At 41.5% G+C, this 22,590-nt stretch overlaps 1 protein-coding gene across 2 annotated transcripts in view; it reads left to right on the top strand.

The window, feature by feature from the left end:
- Positions 1–1,648: 1,648 nt before the first annotated feature.
- alg2 (ALG2 alpha-1,3/1,6-mannosyltransferase) overlaps positions 1,649–22,590 on the top strand; it is a 39,404-nt gene continuing 18,462 nt past the window's right edge. The window contains exon 1 of one of the 2 annotated variants that reach the window (XM_069142883.1): positions 1,649–1,669. The gene's annotated coding sequence lies outside the window, so the exon portion shown is untranslated. Of the gene's footprint in view, positions 1,670–13,912; positions 13,934–22,590 lie in introns of those variants that run through there. The other variant, XM_069142884.1, reaches the window with a different exon arrangement.

A 22,590-nucleotide genomic window follows, 5' to 3' on the forward strand; every position in this document is an offset into this window, starting at 1 on the left:
GTGTCTCCATATGAAGCATGGTAGATAATAAACATGCAGAGCAATCAGCGGCCCTCATCTCAAAGATGAAGTTAAAGACGTGCTTCTCATCAGCTCTGTCGAAAAGCGAGGGATGGCGATGTTTAATGTCATTTGTTGAGCATGAGTTCATGGAATAAGTGACTCTCTGTCTTTCTGTGTGTGTGTGTGTGTGTGTATGCAGTGGTATACATGCTTGAAATGTTCATCCCTCTCAGTTACATGCCTGTTATCCTTTATAACTAGATAATTAGCAAATAAATTGATTTAAAACAATGAACAATGAAGTTTTGAATGAAGTTCTCTTGGTCTGTCTCCTTCCGCAGTACACTGTCATTTCTTTAGCCAAATTTCAGTATTGACATCTTTGCCTACCTGCTCTGTGTGTTTGTGTGAGTGTCTGAACATTTGTGTTTGAACTGCTCTGAGGACATCCAGTTTGAGTGTTTCTCCTCCAATGCTCTTTCTGGTTGAGGAACAGTAGTTTTTCTGTCGATGGGGCTTATGGATTGGCACATTCAGCATCCCTACCCCCACTCACTCGCCCACACATGCAAACACAGGAACAAATTATAACCAGACTTGATTTCATTGGTCAGGTGACAGAATGGGGTCTTTTTGAGTGAGGGCCTTATTCTATACATACGTGAGACAATAAAAATTGACAATAGTTGTATCATATTAACTGTGTAATTGTTTTGTGGTTGGTTCATGCATTTTCGATAACTTAAGGACACACAGATCTTTCAGATAAACCATGATGCCTTATACACGTCAATGTTGCATGTGTTCTTTGTGTTTGTGCATGTGTATTGGGCTAACTTGTTTACAGTCGCATGGGACTGGAGCAGGACGGGAAGCAGACTACATCCTGGACAGTTCAGTGGTCAAACACAAGGTGTACATGTGTAGACAAGCCCATCTCCACCTACAAGCAATTCAGAGTTTCCAGTTTACCTATAAAGCACATGCCAGACTTTGAATGATAAGAAACCCAGAGCTGAGGGATGTTGAGGGCTGGAGCCTATCCCAGCAAAAACTGGAAAAGAGGCAAGGCACAACTTGCTCTGATTTGTTATCTATTACAAGGTTAACCATACAGATAAACATTCTCACTCAAATTCACATATAGACACAGTTTAGAATCACCAGTTACCCTAAATCACATGCCTTTAGACTGTGAGTAAACCAGAGATAAGGACCTTCTCCCTACAAGAGTCACCCACTGATGCCCATCAAAACATTGTATTTTAAAATATTGATATTAAAAATTTGCAACATTTAGTCTTCAGATTTTTTTGAGACCCTAAGCAGACCTTATAACTGCCTGAGCTATGTATTTGTGGTAATGGGCCCACTTTGTTGAGTTGCTTGGGGTTTTCCTGGTCAGCAGTTGAGTTAGTTTTTCATTAACAGCCCTGCTCATTTGGACACTGTCAGGTAAATGAGTGCTTTCCTCTCTGTGTCTCTTTCCAGCTCTCGCTCAATGACATTGTGTGTGTGTTGCTGATAGAATCTCCTGCTTGACTTTACCACGTGAGAAGGAAACAGCCCGTCATCGGATCTCAATGATGACCCGATGACTGTCTTAGAGAGTGACATCACATGCACGTCTAACTCCAGTGGCTTTACTATAGACACCTGTAACGCGGTAAGCTGGGGAAACCCTCTCTCACACAAACACACACACACACACACACACACACACACACACACACACACACACACACACACACACACACACACACACACACACACACACACACACACACTAATCCAATTAGGACAGTAGTTAGAGTCAGTCTGGCCCGGGCCTCCTCGGACACACGTTGATCCAATTATTACTGGATGGATAGGTCGGGCAATTCCTGTGTTTCCCAGCTCTAAGGTGCTTAAGAGGCACCGTGCCACCACATTAGGACACCTCATACGCACAAAGGATCCCCCTGCAATTCCTGTGGACATACACGCTGGCTGCCCGGTGAGTCAACAAAGATGAGGAAGCCAAAAAGTGACTTCCACTTAGTCGGCAGTGTTGAATAGAGTGAACTGAAAACCCAAAGCTTAGCCAGAGTAAGAGTCTTTCCCCTACGCACAACCCTTCTTCACAAAACTCCTAATCACGTGCCAGGAATAGTCACAGACATCTATGCTCTGGAAATTATTAACAGGAATGAAGAACAATGAACGGATGGAAGTCCTTGGGCTGCTGCTTTCACCCACCAAACATGCGCTCCCTTTCCGTGCGCTAGAAAACCATTGATAGCGTTTGTAGTGAGGGAGTGTGTGTGTGTATGTGTGTGTTTTCTGAGAGGCTCTTCATAAAACAACACACCAGAATGAGGCACACTCCAAACAAGGCCACAGATCCATACAGAGAGGCTCTTACCTAACACTCGCAGTGTAGTGAGGCTCTGCAGAGTTGTTATATTCTCTTTTATTCTCTTCCACACACACACACACACACACACAGACACACACACACACACACACACACACACACACACACACACACACACACACACACACTGAACTGTATCAGCAACTGTCTCATGCAGTATTATTGAGCACAATGGCCTATCCTCTTTTCATGTAATGAACTGTGCTGTGGATGTTGAAGTCACACACTCACATGCATACTCCATGTAAACAGACAAACAAAAAGAAAGAAAGGGCTCCCTCTTGGTGAGAGAAAGCTCATGAAAAGGTGACAGCACGAAAGGGAGTTAGTTGTGTCTGTCATGTGTCATGTCAGGTCCTCCCTTATGCTAATGTACTATTCATCTGTGTCATAATGGCTCTCAGCGCAGAGAGCCTCGCTGAAACGCCAGACAGAGTGAAGCTCTGCTGTCCACTGCACAGGCAGCTTCTCTGTCTGTCTCTACACCTCCATTTTTCTTTCTGTTTACCTGTTTTTATTTCTCTGCCTATGTTTATTCACTTCCCCGTCCTTGTCTGTCTGCCTCTGTCTCAACACCCCTCTTCGTGTGTCTGTTTCCCTGTTTTTGTCCCTCTGTCTGTTTCCTTGTCTACCTCAGTCTTACTTGTCTGCCGTTGTCTTCGGTGCCAGTTTGACTCTGTCCGTCTCACTATGTCTCTTCTCCAAATAAAATGTATGTTTATTATCCCTAGTAGTCAGCTCGTATGGACATACAAGATAATGAAAATTACATCGAACATTTTTAATTTTCCTCAGAAACATATTGTTCCTGTTCTGAATGTCAAACCTTATTACTTTTACTTCCTGGAAAAACAGTACGTTTAAAAAGTTTTCCCAAGGAGTGCTAGTAAATAAGAATCCAAACCACAATGTACAAGTCTGCTATTGTATTTTTGCCCATTCTGCACACTTAGGGCATTATTATCTTTGCTTTTTTTTTTTTTTTTTTTTAAAGAAACCTAATAAAAATGTATTTTCATCATAAAAACTACATCATCAAATCTAAAATCTGTGTGACAGTCTGATTAGACAAACACTCATTGTTTATTGTTTTTTTTCACTTTCTTGAACGGATTCTGATGCATAATCACTCATTTGTGTTTATTTTTTCAGTTTTTCTTCAATTTCTTTACATAGAAGATTTTCAGAGCTGAGCTTGTCACAAGCGGACATTGTTTACTGTAAACTGAGGTATTTGGCGTGTTCTTTAAACAACACCACCACTTAAAATCAGAAAGAAAATCTGAAATTTAAAACAAAATCATAGTGAAAGACAGCAAAAAAGTGAGCTTTATGCACACAGTTTGTCTGTGGTGAAAAATGTGACCACATACGTGTATGTGTGTTAAATATCTCATCCAGTCCTGGGCAGCTCCCTGTGTTTCCTGGGTGAGCAGCAAATGGTAGGCATTGTCCAGTGTGAGTGGACGGCAAGTCTGACAAGGGAAGTGAATGGAGAGACTGAGGTTTTAGCTTATGGGGACGTGGGGGGATAGCACATACCCCTAGGGAGGTTCAACGATGTACAACGCATGTGTGTGTGTGTGTGTTTGTGTGTGTCTGCCTGAGGACAACTAGGGATGTTGACGCTAATGCGTTCTGATGGACTCACACACAGACACAGACCCTGCCTGTGACTCACAGACGAGACGCACGTATCCCCCTGTGGGACAGCCCGAGGAACACACACACACACACACACACACACACACACACACACACACACACACACACACACACACACACACACACACACACACACAGACAGACAGATAGACAGACAGATAGACAGATAGACAGACAGATAGACAGATAGACAGACAGACAGACAAACATATGCTTGCCAGGTTAGATATCTGCTGGAGCCACTCATGGATCTTGTTCTTGCAGGAGAGAGGGACTAGAGCGAAGACGGTGTGTGGGATTGTTGGGAGGTTTGAATGCAATTCTTCAGAGACTGAAGCTGCACTTGACGTATCTCATTGTGTCTCAGTGAATTCTTTTTGGCAGTGTATTTCTGTGTGAAATTAGATTTTTACTTCTTGGGGGTTTCTTGTTCACCTCTGGCTCACCCCTCTCATTGGCATAAATGTGTGTAAGCATAATGTTCTGTCCTGTTACGTCCTATAGTGTGGGCTATGAATGGTCCTTATTGAGCGGCTGTGGGAGTGTGAGGGAGTTTTCTGGGTGCATGGCTGACTTCTCTCAGGGCACTGACCGCAGAAGTTCAGGACAGCGACCGGAGGGTGCGGGCTTGATAAAGATGGATGATGAGGCTAGATGAGGAGAACGAGGCGGCACTCAAGTCGTAGCTCTGAGCCAAAGACTTTGCCTCATTCTTTCCCTGACTCACTGCACATAATCAGACATTAAAACATGAGTAAAACACTAACATTAGCCGTCGCTTTAATGTGGATGAGGACACATAGAGACACGCTTGTAAGTGCACACTTGCAAAGATGGAGACAAAGATAAAAACACAGTCTTGCACTCACACACACAAGATGCAGTGAAGAGCCAAAGGGTTAATATGAGCTGTGTGTGATGCCAACCGTATGCTCGTTATAATAGCGCTGGGAGCCTCCAAGTGACAGATATCACACACACAAATACACACAATGGATGATCAGTAGGTCATTTTGAGATCAAAGCATTCATCACAAATGACTGCCCATTTATTACCAAAAAAAATGACCTCAATATCAGTGCAGTTTTGTAAGATGTAGTGCCTTTGCTTCTCTGTGGACTTAAATCTGTTGCATTCTTATAATCTCTGAAGTTATGTTGTTGGCGCTGAGTGAGAAATTACGTCAGATTACAGTGCAGTACAATCGATAGGTAGTTTGAGGCGGCATTTGTACAGACATATAGATTTGTGTGCAGAAACAAGTTGCATAAACTTCGAGTCAACATGAGTCGGGGGTGAAAATTAATTTGACGGTTTTTAATGTGACTGTGAATTTATAGAACAGTAATATAGGAGTATCCTGACACCCTGTTCACAAGTTTTCAATAGGCTGTCAGCTATTCATACTTGAATACATCTATTGTCCTTCATGGGCTTCTGTAGGTGAGCTGTGGGAAATGCTGCCAGGGGATTCTTTCCACAGGATTCTGGGTCTGAAAATGTGATGTTTTTTCTGAATTAAAAAGGAAAAAGATATGTCGGAAAAAGCACACTATGTTGACTCCATGAAGCCAGCAGTAGAATATGGCAAAAGTGTTTCAAAAAACAGAACTAAAAATGAACTTTAAGGGCACACTTATGTGTCCTGTTGAGAGTTTGCAGCACTGGCAAACAAGCATGAATTGATTGATTTAAAACACATCAGAATTGGATAAATGGACTGCTCATTTGCCAACATGCAGTAAAATGTATTACAACACAGGCATTGTTCATATGTGGTTAAGTGTGTGTATTAATGCCTGTATGTGTGTGACTGTGTGGTGGAGAGTCTGTCCTTGCTCAGAGTGGAAATGCACGTCTTGGTTTATGTCCCTTGAGCTCTGTGTGAGAGAGAGAGAGGTGTGTGGTATGTGTGTCATGTTCTTTCTCTCTTAACCGCTTCAATGTCCAACATGGCGTGCATCTGTGCCTTCTTTGGCATCTTTTTAATATCAGTTCCTGCGTGATGAATCTGATCCTGCTCATTGTATCAGCTGCTGTGACAAATGAAAGAAAAATACAGTGATTTTCTGGATTATTTTCATAGTTTTGGCCATTGATTCTATTTGTCATAAAAATATTGTAATCGACAGGATAACGTGGTATTCCACCAATGTTTATCCATGAAGTTCAGTTTACCTGTCACTCTTAGTGCTACTAACTTCAAAAACAGTTGTTGAACAGTGTGATGTCTTTTGTGTCTCTGGAGGAGCTATGAGAAATAACCCTGGTCATGTAATCATGATTATCTCATTGTTGGCTTAGAAACTGCTCAGAAGTTATAAAGGCCCCATATTTTACACTTTTCTAGTGATTTTTTTTTTTTGCAGTGTTGATATCCAGAGGAAGATATTTTTGTGGTTTAAGTACATTAAAAAAAAAATCCTCTCAACACAGTTTTACATCTCCTTTTTTAAGCCTCTCTTCTCTTTTCTTTGGTCTTATAGCTTGCTAGCTCTGCGATGGAATGACTGCTTGGTGTTTACCTCCAAATAAAAAGTTTGGCGGCAAACATATGACATGGGTGAGTGTTTTGACATTCACAGTATTATATAGCACCTACACCTGTTTTATAATAAAAAAAAAAAAGGAAACATAGTAATCTGAATTCATACAATATGGGAACTTTAATGCAATGTCTGATTTGCAAACTGGGGCATAGAGTTTGACAGAGTTACCTTCATTGAGGGTGTAATGAAAGACATTGCAGAACTGCATTAAGGGGACCTGTTTAAAGAAGTTGATCCATAAGGACTGAGAGTCAATTAGCATGTCTTATGTCGTTTTGTGCATGTCGCTGCTCTTAATGGAGAGCAATACTAAATAGCTGAAGTTTTCCTTTAATGGTTGAGATCGGAGAACAAAGCACAGTTTTCTAAAAAGAAGTTAATATGACAAGAAACACGAGCAGTCACACTTCACAGCCCAACCACAATTTAGCCAACTTCAGCAGGGAGAGAAAACAACTCAGAACATTAACATTATTACTCAGGTTGTGCAGAGTAAACATCAATCAGGATTAAAACATCTCGGCTCCATCTTTGACTGAACTCACCACAGCTGTACAGATTACTGTGATTACTTTCTTTTACCTCCAAATTAAGTTATTTAGATAATTAGGCTAAATTACTAATTTTTACAAGATGTCTGATCATTTGTCAGTTTTTTCTTGTTCTGGAAAACGTTGCCATAGTTATATTATAATGTCTTTACAGCTCAGACAATACACTTTGGTATGAAAAATCGAATCCTGCTTAATAAAAAGGATGACCACAGCTACAAAAATAAAAAGTTCTAATAAACTAGATTAATCTTTTAAGGCATCATTTTATAGTTTGCCCTGTGTAAAAACTCATGTTTCTCTGTTGTCAACACTGTAAATGAGTTTTGAATTAGAAACTGTGATGGTAATCTGGAAAAAAGAGAGCCTGTGAGCTTCATTGATTTGTATTGTGTCACTGACAGATTCTTGTTCATCCTCTGTCCCTCTCTTTGCTCTTCCTCTGCATTCCTTTTGTCTGTGAACCTGTTTCTTTTCTTTCCTCTGCATGACATCATGAGTGTAAAGTATAGATTTAGTTTTATTGCACAGCGGACTGCGATTAGGTAACTGTCTGCAGCACTCGTCTATAGTGAGGAATAAACCTGACCACTTAGGTATCCAAGGAATCCACAGCATCATCACATTCTGGTCTGATAACGCTGGAACAGCCTGATTCCCATCACCTGGGATGTTGAAACTGTCTCTGAGTCTGTGAGTGTGTTTGTGTGTGTATTTGGGTGTGTGGGAGTGAGACGTGTTGTGTCCTCATACCATAATAGGCCTCCGTGAATAACGGTCCCATAATTCTAGTCTCGTGAGTAGATACAGCCCGCTCTAGCCTCAAAAGGAATAGAGACGGAGAGGGGGAGATTGTTGCCGTAACTTTTACTCACTCGACTTCAAACACACACACACACTGAGGGAGAGCGAGAGAGAGGGAGAACGAGAGAGAGAACCTTAAATTCACCCTCTTTTGTCAGACAGCAAGGTTTCCGGAAGGAATTCTCGGCATCCCAAGAACTATCTTCCTGATTCCTAAAGGCTTAGTATTATACTCATCCCGTCTACATCATCAGCCAAGAAACACACACACACACGCACACACGCACACACACACACACACACACACACACACACACACACACACACACACACACACACACACACACACTTTCCCCATCCAAGAAGCCCAGATATCCGCTTGGACGAGCAGAATTTACGTTGTGACTGAGCAGCGGGGAATGCTGCTGTAATCCTGGCCGTGCCGAACCACAAGTAATGAATTCCAACAGTGATGCTGAGTTGGCACACACACTCGGGAATACAACAGATGCAATACAGTATATTCAACAGGGACGAGGGAAAGAGAAGGTGTTGAAAAATGATGTCTCACTGAACTGTAAAATAGGTGTTTTGAAGATGAGAGGTGCGTGTCCTTTTAAAATCGAGGCTATCAGGGTAATTTTTCCAATGTTGAGGGTAAAGTGAGGGTCTGCATTCCACTGTGTTTAGACAACACAGAATAAGCTGGTAAAGAAGCAATAAACTGCAGAGGTTTTCCTCCGCAGGGATAGGGGTGGCAGGTACAGTCAAAAGTATGTGGACACCCACACAGTAGTGGAACAACTCATTCTAAAATCATTTGCAATAATATGGCGCGAAAACAAATATTTATTTTTTTTGGTCCAATCCATAAGAGGACAATCTCTTTATAAAACTGGCTTCATATGGCGGTACTTTGTCAGGTTTAAGAAGAAAGGGCCTTCCTTAAACTGTGTCCATGAACCTTTGTCTAAAATATCACTTTAAGCTTTAGCATTAAATCCTTCTTTGAACTGGAGAAAAGTGGACTAGCACAAACTATGGGCCTAAAAAATTCTCAAAAACATATGTGGACAGGAGGTCTTGTATTATGGTGTCAATCATTTATTGTAAGCATTGTAGTCACCATATCTCAAACATTTGGATTTTGGGCACTGTATTAACACCACAAGTGTTATTTTAGGTACAAGGGAAACAACGCAATATGATCTGTTCAAGTTTCACCTCCAAAAGTTTGAAGACTTATCAGCTGTAATGACATTAAACAAGATTTTGAATATGAGGAACATTCTTATAACTCTGGAAAGTTATCATGGCAACAATCATTTTATCTCCTGTCTTAACAATTTCAAAATCAACAGCAGAAATATGATGCTCATGTTATAAAGTAATCGAATACAATAGGTTATAGTTGAAGTCAAGAAAAGTTCAACTGGTTCTGTACAATGTGATTTCTTTTTAGTGCGAATGCAGTGGTCTCATTGAAATTAATGAGTGGGCTCAGTTTTTTCATACAGTGTTAATATATATCTGAACATGGCCTTGGACAACACTCTCCTCCACCATCATCCAATAAAGGGAAACATTTTTGACACAGAATTGTTCATCACTCAATTAGAGTGTTGGAAATGTGTAGTTTATTCCAAGGAGCACTGAAGCACTTCTGACAGTTTGTGGAGGCCCAACTCAAACACTTTATTTTTTTGTTTTCCTTTGTTTTATCACTCATTCTTCATGTGTGCAATAAGCATTTGTTATGTTTTCATCCTGTTGCGGCAGCTGAGTTTCAACATTTTGAGTGTGAGCCATCTGAATATAATCAGAAATATTTCACACTCATCGCCAATTCCCGCTTGCTTGTTCACTCAAAGTTGAGATCTCGCACTCGATAGTGGACGACGGGTGAGTGAGTGCTTTGGAGTGTGCAGCCGGTGGAGTACTGTGTCCATGAAAGACTCTTCTTCTCCCACTCAGTGGGAAGAGAAGAGTAGGCTGCTGTGGAATTGAGAACCCTCATCTCCTTCACTACAGTGTGAGAGAGCCACTGGGTCCGCGCTAAGTGCTGCCCGGCACTATTACTGTGAAAAGGACTCCTCTCTAGGGTGTCCTTTCAAGTGTCTGCTGAATGGGACACTACTGAGAGCCACGGCCAACTAGTGTGTTTGTATGTGTGTGTGCCTGCATGTGTGGGCCAGTGTACTTGCTTGTATAATGTGTTGCCGGGAAGGTTTGTGCTCCTGAAACCAGATCAGGTATGTGTGACAGCCACTGCGTGAGTGTGCATTTATAGAGCAGCGTGTGTGTGCCAGGTTACAGTATTAATAGATGGTAGTGTATTTGTACAGGGCACTAATAGCTGCATGGCTGATATTAGTGGATCAGTTTCCATCACACTCTGTTGCGTAGAAGCACCTGATTCAGCAGGTGGCTCCCCCGAATGTCCTTGCTGTTCTTTCACTCCTTGCAAAGTGTCTGAGTGTCCTGAGGAGGGTGTGCCTTGTGATGTGCCCTGAGTGCCAACCTGCCAAGGGTCACCCTCACGCACATAAAATGTGAACCGTGGGGAGTAATCTTCAGTCAAAGGGCCCCAGAGGAGCAAGTGAGCCTGGCACATGCTTACCAAGCAATTCATTCATTTTGATTTCATCTATTTATTCTATTAATAGAGAGATACAATTGAAAATGGATTTAAATAATCAACAAATCAAGAAAATGTGTCAAAATGTCCATTGAAATATTTGATCAACTGTTTTTAAAATATTTTATAAAAAAAAATACAAATAATTCAGAGATGTATAGCACTGCAAAAGGAATATTTGCTATTTTCTACTACTATTTCTATGAAAAACCAGGGAAACACTGCCTACCAAGTCAGACGAAAAAGTGAAAATAAAGATAGGCCTATAAAAAAGTAGAATATATACAAAATTAAACACTAAACTATTCCATTTATTATAATTAACGTGGAACTCTGGGGCCTTGTTTTGTCAAAGCTTTGCTAATTCACTGTGAGGGCTTTCCTTGGGTATCATCTGTGCTCGTTAACAACGCACCCTTGAAACCTTTAGGATGGCAGTGATTCGTCTGTGGCTTGGGTGTTTTTGGAGTTGAAATTAATGGAGAAGGGAAGGGATCTTGGGGTTACTAGACAAAGATAATTAAGTGTGTCTTGAGTTATCAGTGCAGTGTTTCTCAATTGGTAAAACACGGCACAGTGAAGGGCTTGAATGCCAATGTGGGTGTCCGTGATGGAAACGTAAGTACTTGTGGTCCTTTAAGGATAGTTTGCCAAGTTTGGATGAAAATTTGCTCGACAGTGTACTAGTGCTGTCAGAAAAAAACCCTGCTATTTATATCTAAAATTGCTACTTTCAAGTTTTCCAAAGGATCTAAATAATCTTTATATACTTTTTATTTCCTTCACATTTTTTACAGCTGAAGTAGCATCCAGTATGTTTTGTCTTGTTGAGCCTTCATCGGTGTAGATGTCTTATCCTGGTTACTGCTACCTGGTTAGCCTAAAGTTAAGAAATATTTGGGCCCTATTTTCAGTTTGATCACGAGGCATCTTCAAGTTTATTTACTTTGATTGTATTTTTTAAAGACGTGATGAATTTAAGGGTCATAGAGTTTACAGGAAGCTCCAGGATGTTGCTTCAGTTTTCTGTGGGTGTTGGCGAGGCTCAATAAGTAACGCTATAAGAGCAGAAAGTCTCCTCAATTTATGAGGAGTTATGAAGAGTTTGACGAGTTTAATCTGGGTCCTATAATTTGTGGGAGATCATGTTTCTGTGCACAGCAGTAAAATGACAGGTGCTGTGATCATGTTCGAGGCACTTACTGTATGTGCGTGTGTGTGTGTGTGTGTTTGTGTGTGTGTGTGCGTGCGCTTATATACACATAGGTGTTACACAAGCCATAATGGCACTGTCAGGGGAAGGCTGAATGGAATAATACACACATGAATACAGTATTGGAGTACACATACAGTACGTGCACACACACATCACTTAAACAGCATCATGAGCTGGCAGTGGGCTCCTTTTCCACCTCGGGTCAGGCTTAGTTCATGCACAAAGAGTGAGTGAGGATATGTGTGTATGTGTGTGTGTGTGTGTGTGTGTGTGTGTGTGTGTGTGTGTGTGTGTGTATGTGTGTGTGTGTGTGCGTGCGCGCGTGCGTGTGCTTGTGTGTGTGTGTGTGGTAATCCTGCTCCAGTTTTATTTTTAAAGTGAGCTCAGACAAAGGCCTCCAGTCAGACTGCTCTGAGAACAGGACCTTGGGAACATGACCAGTGGCTGTTGCGTCACATATGGTGTGTGTGTGTGTGTGTGTGTGTGTGTGTGTGTGTGTGTGTGTGTGTGTGTGTGTGTGTGTGTGTGTGTGTGTGTGTGTGTGTGTGTGTGTATGTGCGCGTGTGAGACAGAGCGAGAGAGAGACGGAGTGTATTCGACTTTTTTCTTGTAAAGAAGTCGCTTGTTCAAGCTGAAAAGGAACAAAGAGGAAAAAGCTCCTGAAGATTCTTGCCAGATGTGCAAACACACACACACACACACACACACACACACACACACACACACACACACACACACACACACACACACACACACACACACTGTTCCCTTGAAAGCTGGCTCAGGGGACATTTGAATGTCAAGGGACGTCACTGTGATGTCATAGGAAGGATTTTATATGCGATAGGAGAAATTCATCTACACGCACACGCACGTGCACGCACGCACTCACGTGCGCACACACACACCACCACACCACACCCAGCAAAGCACTTTCTCAACAGGTTTATAGAGAGGAAAAGAAGGGAGAAGGGTACAAAAGAAAAAGGAGGACAAGAGAGAAGAGATGATAAGATTGACGGGAAGATGGGAGGGAAAGAAGATGAGGGAGCATGCGAAGTAGACAATAGAAAAGTTTAGGGAAAGTGGGGAGAAGTAATAAGAGAGGACAGGAATGAAAGGAATGGTGTAGAGTAGACAGGAGACAAGCGGAAAGAAGATATTGAGAAAAAAGGAGAGGACAGGAGAGAGAAGTTGCGGGAAAAGAAGGATGGAGAGAAGAGGAGAGGCAAGAAGACGGAGGGGATGGAGGGGAGGAAGAGGAGAGGCTCAAATCCTCCTCAACACTTCTCTGTTTGCTTGTACTTTGGAAGCTTCCCAAACCTGCAGACACCAGAGGACCAGGGGAAGCCTTACATCTCACACACACACACACACACACACACACACACACACACACACACACACACACACACACACACACACACACACACACACACACACACACACACACACACACACACAGACAACTTGAGCGTAATCTGTCCCACAACTCAACTACACCGCTGCTAGCCCCCGTCTTTCCTTTCTTTCTTCCTCCCTTTCTTCCCGTGTTTTCAAGTCTTTTTTTCCAGCGCTCATGACGCACTCGGGCATAATGAAACTGTTAAGAGGAGTCCAGTAGGCTGGGGCCGAGACCAAGAGGAGGTGGGGGGGGGGGGGGGGGGGTGTAAAGTGACACCACGCCAGGGCACTATATTTACAACGTTCCTCTTTAACACACGGCCTATTTATAGCTGCCAGATCTTTTCTCAGAGTCTGCCGCACACTGTTGCACCGTCACAAGCACAGGCATCAGATGGCACTGGGTGGATTGACACTGCGCTGCACTGCCAAAGGGAACACGCCTTATCCTCTAGCATGTTCCTGTGCAAACCCAACCTCACCTCGTTCCAACAGCCCTCCACCCCTCACACTCACGCATTCAGGACATTCCCTACTCTCTACTCCGCGTGTACTCAGTCTACTCTTTCCTCGCCCCTCACAGATCTGTCTGTTCTTAAAGATGAAAGCAGAGAAGGGGGATTTAACCCTGATTCTGTCATGGCTTCACTTTGCTATTAAAAACAACAGGAAGACAGGAAAAACAGGTGAGATAAGTAGAGGCCTTTAAATGTGATTAGTGATTACATTTTGCTGCTTGGACAGATAATCAGGCAAACCTGGGAAGTGGCAGAGAAAGTGTTGATATAATTTTCTTTAGAAAAGCTTGCAATACATACAAGTAATTTCTGACAAGTTCTGTGAAAGTCTTGCTTTAAATAAAAAATATCACATAGCTAGACTCAGAAGAATGTACTTAACATTTCCAAAGTGGAAGAAAAATCTATAAAAAAAAAAAAAATTCCCAGTGAGTGTTACAAGTGAATTATTATTATTGTTGATTAACTAATGTGTAGGGAGCGTTTAATTGTTATCATTCAAGGTGCAGATAATTAATCTATTCAGTTGTTTACAACAACGCACCACAGTTTATAATGTTTATGTATGAATAACCTCATAAGGCATGCCTATACAATCTACTGCAAAACAGCACTGCCACATCTGCATTGAACTCATAGCTAGTTGTTGTTAAGACATTTCAAGAGCTTTTAAATCAACTTTACATTTATTACTGATGCTGTAAAGTTAGTGGTGTTATGCATTATATTTAAGTGTGCTTTTATCATTCATTCCTCCATCGTGCTCATATATAGGAAAAATATTAGAAACACACAAACTACAACTTCAAACATACCTCCATGACAGTGTCACTCAGAACTGAAGATTATTGTAAAAGTCGAATATATCGCTGAGCTGTTGTATTGAATTATAGTGGATTTTGCAAGTACACCTACTGACGCGGCCACTGAGTGTGTGTATGTAAAATATTATAAATACATACATATCTATGAAGTAACTATTAAAACTGATAAACAAATGCATTGGAATCAAGATGACAATGTTTCCCTCTGAATTAAGGTGGAGTAGAAGTTGAGAGAAAACATTTTTTTAACTCTCTGTCATGGCATGAGTTTGTCATAAACCAGGAAAAGAAAAGGGAAAAAAGTATATCTGTGATGATTCTGTCATCCAGGTCATGGTCAATTTAAGTTTTATCCAAAGGCATCTGGAACTCTCTTCCAGTATGTTAGAACTAAAGAAACCTTTTGGATAAGAGGTGAAATGTCTTTAAGTAACTCAAAAAAACTCAGCTGCCTTTGGATAAAGCTGAGAAAAAAGGGAAAAAAATACATGTGATTAAGGGTTACACACACCTGTTTGCAGCATTTAGTACACAAACAAACACACACACACACACACACACACACACACACACACACACACACACACACACACACACACACACACACACACACACACCCGCCTCTCAGGTTTCTGATACAGGAGAGGAATCTATTCATAGTATCATGACTGCCCCCTCTGGACTGTTTCATTTCATCTGTTGGTGCAAAGACATCACTAACACACACACTTATCTCATGAACCCAATAACACACTGTCTCACATTTATTCACAAAAGGAGGCATAAAAAACAAATTCTCTGAATTTTTCAGAACACACGCAAGGACTGCACATTGTGCCCCAAGAAAAACTTCCACATCTAATTATGACGTCCTTAACTCAGTGTTTTGATCAACTTTTGCCTGGGAGAAAAGGAGGGAGGAGGATACTAATATTAAGTTTTATTCATAGCATTACAAATACCCATCATGCCCTTCATGTGAGAACATTTAACATGTTTTGCACTCAAACTAAATAGTTTTTTCCTCAATAAGCGGTTTTCATATTCAGCCTTGGTTATCTCCCTGCCTGCAGCTCACTGCAAATCACTGCTTTTTATACAGACCCTGCTTCTGTTTTCTGATTTGTTGTGTGTGTGTGTGTGTGTGTGTGTGTGTGTGTGTGTGTGTGTGTGTGTGTGTGTGTGTGTGTGTGTGTTTGTGGTTGTCAGAGAGAACAAAGAAGGTTTATAAAAACTGTGTAGAAGAGACAAAATGGATTACATTAGCCAAAAGGATATTCTTTATCTAGAGTGATTAGTGGAACGATAACCAGAACTGTAACAACTTTTGAAGTGTTGAAATTGAACAGAAAGTCTGTGTTCTTATCACACCATAATGTTAACTATATATTCAGCTTAAACTCATGATGATTTAAGTTAATATAGAATATTTTCAAACAGAAATTAAAATGAACAAACCACCAAACCCTCACTCCACTTAAGTGTGAGGGTTTGGTGGCTTGTTCATTCTGTTTTCTTTCACTGTAAAGCTTGAAGTGTTGGAGAGTAGGCTGAACTGAGCTGACCTCCTCTGACTGTAAAAGCCTCACATTCACTACTTATTCACTGAAATTAGGTTATTTGATTAATTTCAAATTTCTTGGGGATTTTTTTCTTTTATCTAAATGGAATCCTCCCCTTCATATACACTGTACATGTGAGGTGTGATTAAAAAGTTCAAAGACTGCCCTATAACAAACCAAAAAACCCACCCGGTTTAAATTGTGCAGTCATTTCTCCCATAGTAGTTTTCCTGTGCGGCGACACCTTTCCCTCTTCTCTTGCCACACTAGGAACACTTCCTGGAAGTTATTTTGTAGGCGCATCAAGCGTCATCTTTGATTCAGTTCAGGTTGTTTGTTCTGCATATTTTCCCTCAAACACCTCAGAACGTCACAGTTGAACTCAGTTCAGACAGTCTGACCCTGGAGGATGAATTCATGGTGTATATCCCCGCAAATGTTAAAGAAAACCACCAGCATGCTCTTTGTTTCGCTCCTGACCTGATGCGCCTTTTTCGGTATTGGACTGTGACATTCTGCCCTTCTTTGAACATTAAATGTCACTCAAAACACCTCGCCCAGCTCATTGCTTTATTGCTTTAGGCTTTCTGGAGCATTTCAAGGTAGATTTCCTAAGTTTGACACAAAATTTGATGTGTGCTCACTACCCAAGCTTCAGGTCCATGGTGAAATCGCAAATGCGCATGTAGCAGTGGTCAGAAATAATGTGTGTACCTCAGGTTCTGATGCTGATAAAGCAACATAACTTGGACTACTTACTTATGAAAGTTATAGCTTCCCCCGGCTTTGTGTGCATTACTGTGCTGTGCTCTGTTCATGCACAATAGGAATGGTCTCTGAAGTATTTCATTGCACCTCATACATGTCCATCTGTCTGAATCTTTGTAACGCAAAGCTCTGTGTGTTCAGTCATGTCTATCTTTGGTAAATCACCTTTTACATTTTGGCTTGCTTCATCAATTAAAAAACAAAACTAAAATATTACCTAAAGTATTTTCTGCAGGGTGTCTCCATCCCTGATCTTAACTGTTTTAGCTTTTACTCTACTTACATGGTGCATATTGCCAAATAAAGTTCTGTTTAATCAAATATCACAAACAGTTTTATACAAAATTCTTTTATGAACACTTCAACATAACTTGAGACAAGGTAGTATCACTTTAGCTGATGAGTAGTGCCTGGTCTCTGGGCAATTAATGAAGCTGTTGTGTGCAGTCTACTGTGATCTCTGGCCCTGATAGGAATGAAGCGGTGACAGGGTAACAAGCTGTGTAATGCACAGAGGGTGTTGGTGGTTGGGTGTTGAATAGGGGACAAACAGCAAATTTTTGCCCTGGGGCCACCAAACAGGTTAATCTGGCCACGGTTTTGGCAACAACAGGTTTAATAGTTTTATCTTATGAATTGGCCTTAAGTGCGACAGGGAGTTCATTTTTGTGTGACCTGGTTCTCTCTGTTTCTTTCCCTGTGGGGCATGACAGTGAGCGGTGTTGCCAATCAGGAGCTGTTAAACCATAATACAGGTATGTGCTGCATGTGTGGGAGAGCTGTCGCGAGGCTGCTCTGAACCCTGCACTGGCGCTGTTTGTTGGGCCTGATGCTGCTCACCAGACGGCTGTGGACGCAGCCGCGGTGCCCATAGGCATCTGAGTGTGCAGGGGCTGTCGTATGTTGCTGCACTGGTGTGAGTTAGGTTGCGTGTTTACTCAACAGGGTGTTAACGTCAGTCAAGGAAATCAATGTTTATCCTCACACGTGTCAAGAGAGAAGCATGTGAGTGTGTGTACACCACTTTGCTTTGCCATCATCTCCTCACTGTCCCCAAACACACACAGAAACACACACACATACACACACACACACACACATACAGAGACTAATGTGTCCTGACTCAGCCTTTATTGAGCCAGTGTTAGTGAGTATAGCCACCAGCTGGCCAGTATAACCATAGCACAACTCTATGGTAGTTTTCCATGTGTGTGTTGGAGGGCAGGAGGGGTGTGTAGTTGCTCAGTTGGGCTTTCCATTGTAATATCTATGGTGGGTGGTGCGAGAGCGTCACTACTGCTTCCTGTGCGCAATGCTACACACACACACACACACACACACACACACACACACACACACACACACACACACACACACACACACACACAGTCACACAGTCATACAGTCATACAGACACAAGATGATTTTAGTGACTACGCACAGCAATGTGGCGCACAGAATGAGAGAACAGCATCACAATGCATCCACTAATAACATGCTACAGTCCGGATTGTCCCCTCTCTGTCTCTCACCGAGTCCTTTGGGGGGAGCTTTGTGGCCACTTTCTCAGCTGTCCCTCGGGATTCTGCTCCAGCTGCAGCAGCTCCACATAGTCCCAAACCTCAACCTGACTTCCCGGACCATGGCTGCAGCGTGTGTGCTGACATCATTGTCCAGGCAGCCACGTACAGGAAGTTCAGACCACGGCATACGCACTACTGCAGAGACGTCACAGCAAAGACAACTGACACAGACGAACTGATGTATCTCTGTGAAGTTGTAGTTCCCAGGGCCGCTGAGTTGTAGTTCTCAGGGGTAAGGCATTATAGATACCAGTTGCTAGTAAACAGGACAAAAATAGATCTTATGAAAGGCATTTTATACTGGATTAGTCTGCTAAAATGTCTGCGCTTTAGTTTTAAACAGGACAAAGTGATGTGACTGGTAGACAACATGAACATGTCCTCTTGAATACATCTACTCATATCACTGGAGACATATTTTCACCTGTATTTCTTCTTCAAGCACATCATTTAGCACACACAGCTTGGGCGTATAAGGAAACGTGATGCGTATTTCACAACACAACATACAATAACAACTTTGATGCTGCACGAATAGGGGGTGAGGGGTGTAAATGTTTAACCTTACAACTTTTTTATTCAGTATCAACTGAAATGCATAGAGAAGAGCGTTGAAAAGTGTCACTTATTGATAGTTGGCATCAAATGCTTGGTCAGATGTTATTTTCTTGTTAGCTTATTTTTGCTTGGACCCAATAGCCGCACTGACTGAGTGGGTAGACGAGTGTTAGAAGTTACAATATTGGTTGGCCAAATGCAGCTTGACTCAATTTTCAAAATACAAGCCTACATTTCAAATTAAGCATTTTTTTTTACATGTACAGCCATACATGAGCTTTTGACAGAGTCTTGTTTGATGTAGACCAGGAAATTAATAAATGTTTCTTAAAAAATCATAAATTTTAATTTGTAAGTAAAACGGGTTAGCTAATTAAGTAACTGCGAAATGCATGCACGGCTGTCTTGATGTGTGTCATTAAAGATGACGTAACACTTGACAGTTATGTTCCATGCAAACATGTCATTAACCCGCCTGTCTCCCAGTTACAGGTTAACAGCCTGTAAAACATTTTTTTTATTTGTAATTTTTGCAGATTTTTTAAAATGAAATACACAACAAACATATAATTATCCCTGAAACAAAGGTAGTAAAATGTTTTTGATATCAAAATTTTTTTGATGCAAGAGCCCTTCACAGACAATATTTTAACATATCTCTCACTATAAACCCTTTCTACGGCAGACATGTTGACTTATCATTGTAAGGGAAACAGGTGCATTAATGATAGCTGCATTACATTTAGAGTAGGTCCTGCTTTGTGCATGTTAGTTCACTGTCATGGCTTACTGGGACACTTCATAAAACTGAGCTATCACTAATAGACCTGTGCTTTACCTGCGATGACAAGTTAAAATGTCTGCTGTGAAAAAGGTCTACAAGAAGGTCTGAGTGGTAATGTAGTCTGTTACTTTGTGTATAGAGATTCTGGTTGTTGTGCAGTAAAGCCTGCATATTTGATGGGCCGAGGAGGCATTAAGCAGCATGCATGGATAGTCCCTGTCAGTCTGGCTCTTGCACACCATGCAGTCATGTTTTCCACATGGAAGAATACAGATATATATATTTGTGAGTCTGTGTGGGCGGAGCTGTGGCATGTTGAGTGTGGGAGGATTTGTGGAAAGGGTAATCGAGATTGACTGTTTAATTCCTCGTTGCTCTTTTTTTACATCTGAGTAGAAGTTTTACTGAGTTGCTGATAAAAGATTAGAAAAGTTTATCGACCTTTTATTTACTTTTGGCCATTTTATTCTTTCTCATGAGTAGGTGTAAAATGTACAGACAATACAGCCTTACACAATTTTGATCATGAAATGTGAGACTTTATGATACAAAGTCCTACAAAGAACCAGTTTGCATATGCAACACTAAACTACACCTTGCACTTATGAAAAGCAATTATGATTCACAAGTTCAAATTTGTATTTGTTGCTCACCCAAGTAAACTACTGGGTGTTTATCATGTAGGGAATAATTAATGAATAGTCAAATGAATTATGGGACACGTAGCAAGTTCGCACTTCTTTGGTAGTTGTCAGACATCTGACACTCACACAGCGCTGCAACACCATATTCTATCCATCACCCCTCTTGCATTGATTCCCCTCTCTTTTCCACCTTTCTGCCTCTGGCTTCAGAGACCTGTCAGTCGAAGTGTCACAGGCACCGGTGTCTGCTCCGCTGTCTCTCACTGGCTGTCTTCCCTTGAGGTGAACACTCTCAGTTTTCATGTTCACAACCCTCACAACTCAAACTCAGCAGAAAAGAGAACGGTGAAGGGAAAATAATCTTCTGAGAAACACTGAAGAGGCACGACGGAGGGATGGAGGGAAAGAGCCGTAGGGGGGTAGGATGTCCTGTATCAGGCCTGGTTGAGTCTCAGCATTGATCTCATGAATAATAGAGCTTCAGTGGCTGCGTGATGATATTAGACGTGACATCCAGCGACAACCTGGATCTGCCACTCCTTTCAGCTATACACAACACAGGCACACACATCATTGCACATATCCATATGTAAATTAGTAAATCTGTGACTAACCCAGTCGAAATTATTTGGGAATACATTTAACGTAAAGTATCCAAAAGGTCATTGTTCAGCTCCGGAAACATGAAGTTCAATCGAAGTTATTTCTGTTTGGCTACAAATCACTGACTCACAACAGAGTCATCAATATGAAACGCCCTCATCAAAGAATAACAAGTTGCCTGCTAAACAAGACAAGCTCCTGTGTTTTCTTGAATTTCTCAGCTTCTTAATAATACATAGAGAAACAGTTTAAGTCCTCATAGCTAAACACACACATATGCTTCCACCGTCATGTTTACTTATGTTTACTGCCTGTCCCCGCTCATCAGTCATTCACCGTGACAAATCTCTGAGAAGAATCTGCAAGTCTGCATTTTTTTCCCCCAGCAGATTGTATCTGTGGGTTTATTTTACCTGTTCTTTCTTTCATCCATTTATTCATGCAAGCAACTGGTGAGCATCAGGGGAAAGCATAAGCCCATAGCGAGTGAGGTGAAGGGGCGAGGATGCAGAAATCAGTGGTGAAGAATAACTTGATAAATTTACTCAAGTGTTTACTTAGGTAGCATTTTGACAGCCTTACGTCTATGAGTTGTTAGCAGTTCCCCTGAAGAAACACTGCCCCTCTAAACCTCTCATACACTTTCATTTAAATATCTCTGTGATGCTGAAAGATGTAAAATTACCCATTATTTCATGAAAAACCAACTAAATTATTCAAGAAAAGTCCCAAAGATAAATGCAAACTGGTGTGGCAAAGTTCTATTTCTTTTCTTTCCTTTCCCACTAACCAATTCATGACCTTTCATGTTAATCTTGTGACCCTTTGGATGGAGCCTGACCCTTAGGATGGGAACCACTGGAGCTGATTGTATATGAAGGGGTTAAAACTTGCTCCACCTTGAGAACAGTAAGGTGTGACTAATGCATAATGCAACAGGAAAAATCAAATGTGTTGTTTATAATATCAGTCATATGGCCAGCTTTTCTGCATGAGTTGTGTTACTTGACGATAAAGTACGTAGTGCTACAGACTTGAGCAAGATTTGGAATCCAGGACTTTTTCTTGTATTGGAGTATTTTGCAGTGTTGTTTTGCAAAGCCACAAAAAAGGCAATGTGTTAAGAGAGGGCAGGTAAACATGGAAGAAGACGAAGCCTCTGTCTGAATTTTTTTCTACCACACCATCCCTCTGCCAAAACACACACACCTCACTCTGAGGCTACCGAAGAATTATAACTGGAGGACTGGGCTGTTATTATGTCATTATCCTCTCTATCGCCTGAGGTTTCACATGTCTTTGCTCAAATGTCTGTAAGTCCCCCAAATACTTATCCTGATTTGCAATTTAGCATCGTAAGGAAACTCCCTGCTCAGACTTACAGCAGGTAGGCAGCGGAAAGAGAAACATAGATGAGATAATGATGACATAGGAGTATAGTACAACATGTGCTCTTTCAACGCAGAAGGGAACACTGAACCAATATGTAAATTATTGCA

Source organism: Embiotoca jacksoni, unplaced genomic scaffold (assembly GCF_022577435.1).
Source record: "Embiotoca jacksoni isolate LCO1_2020_lvr unplaced genomic scaffold, fEmbJac1.0.p SCAF_11, whole genome shotgun sequence".
Classification (NCBI taxonomy): Eukaryota; Metazoa; Chordata; class Actinopteri; family Embiotocidae; genus Embiotoca; species Embiotoca jacksoni.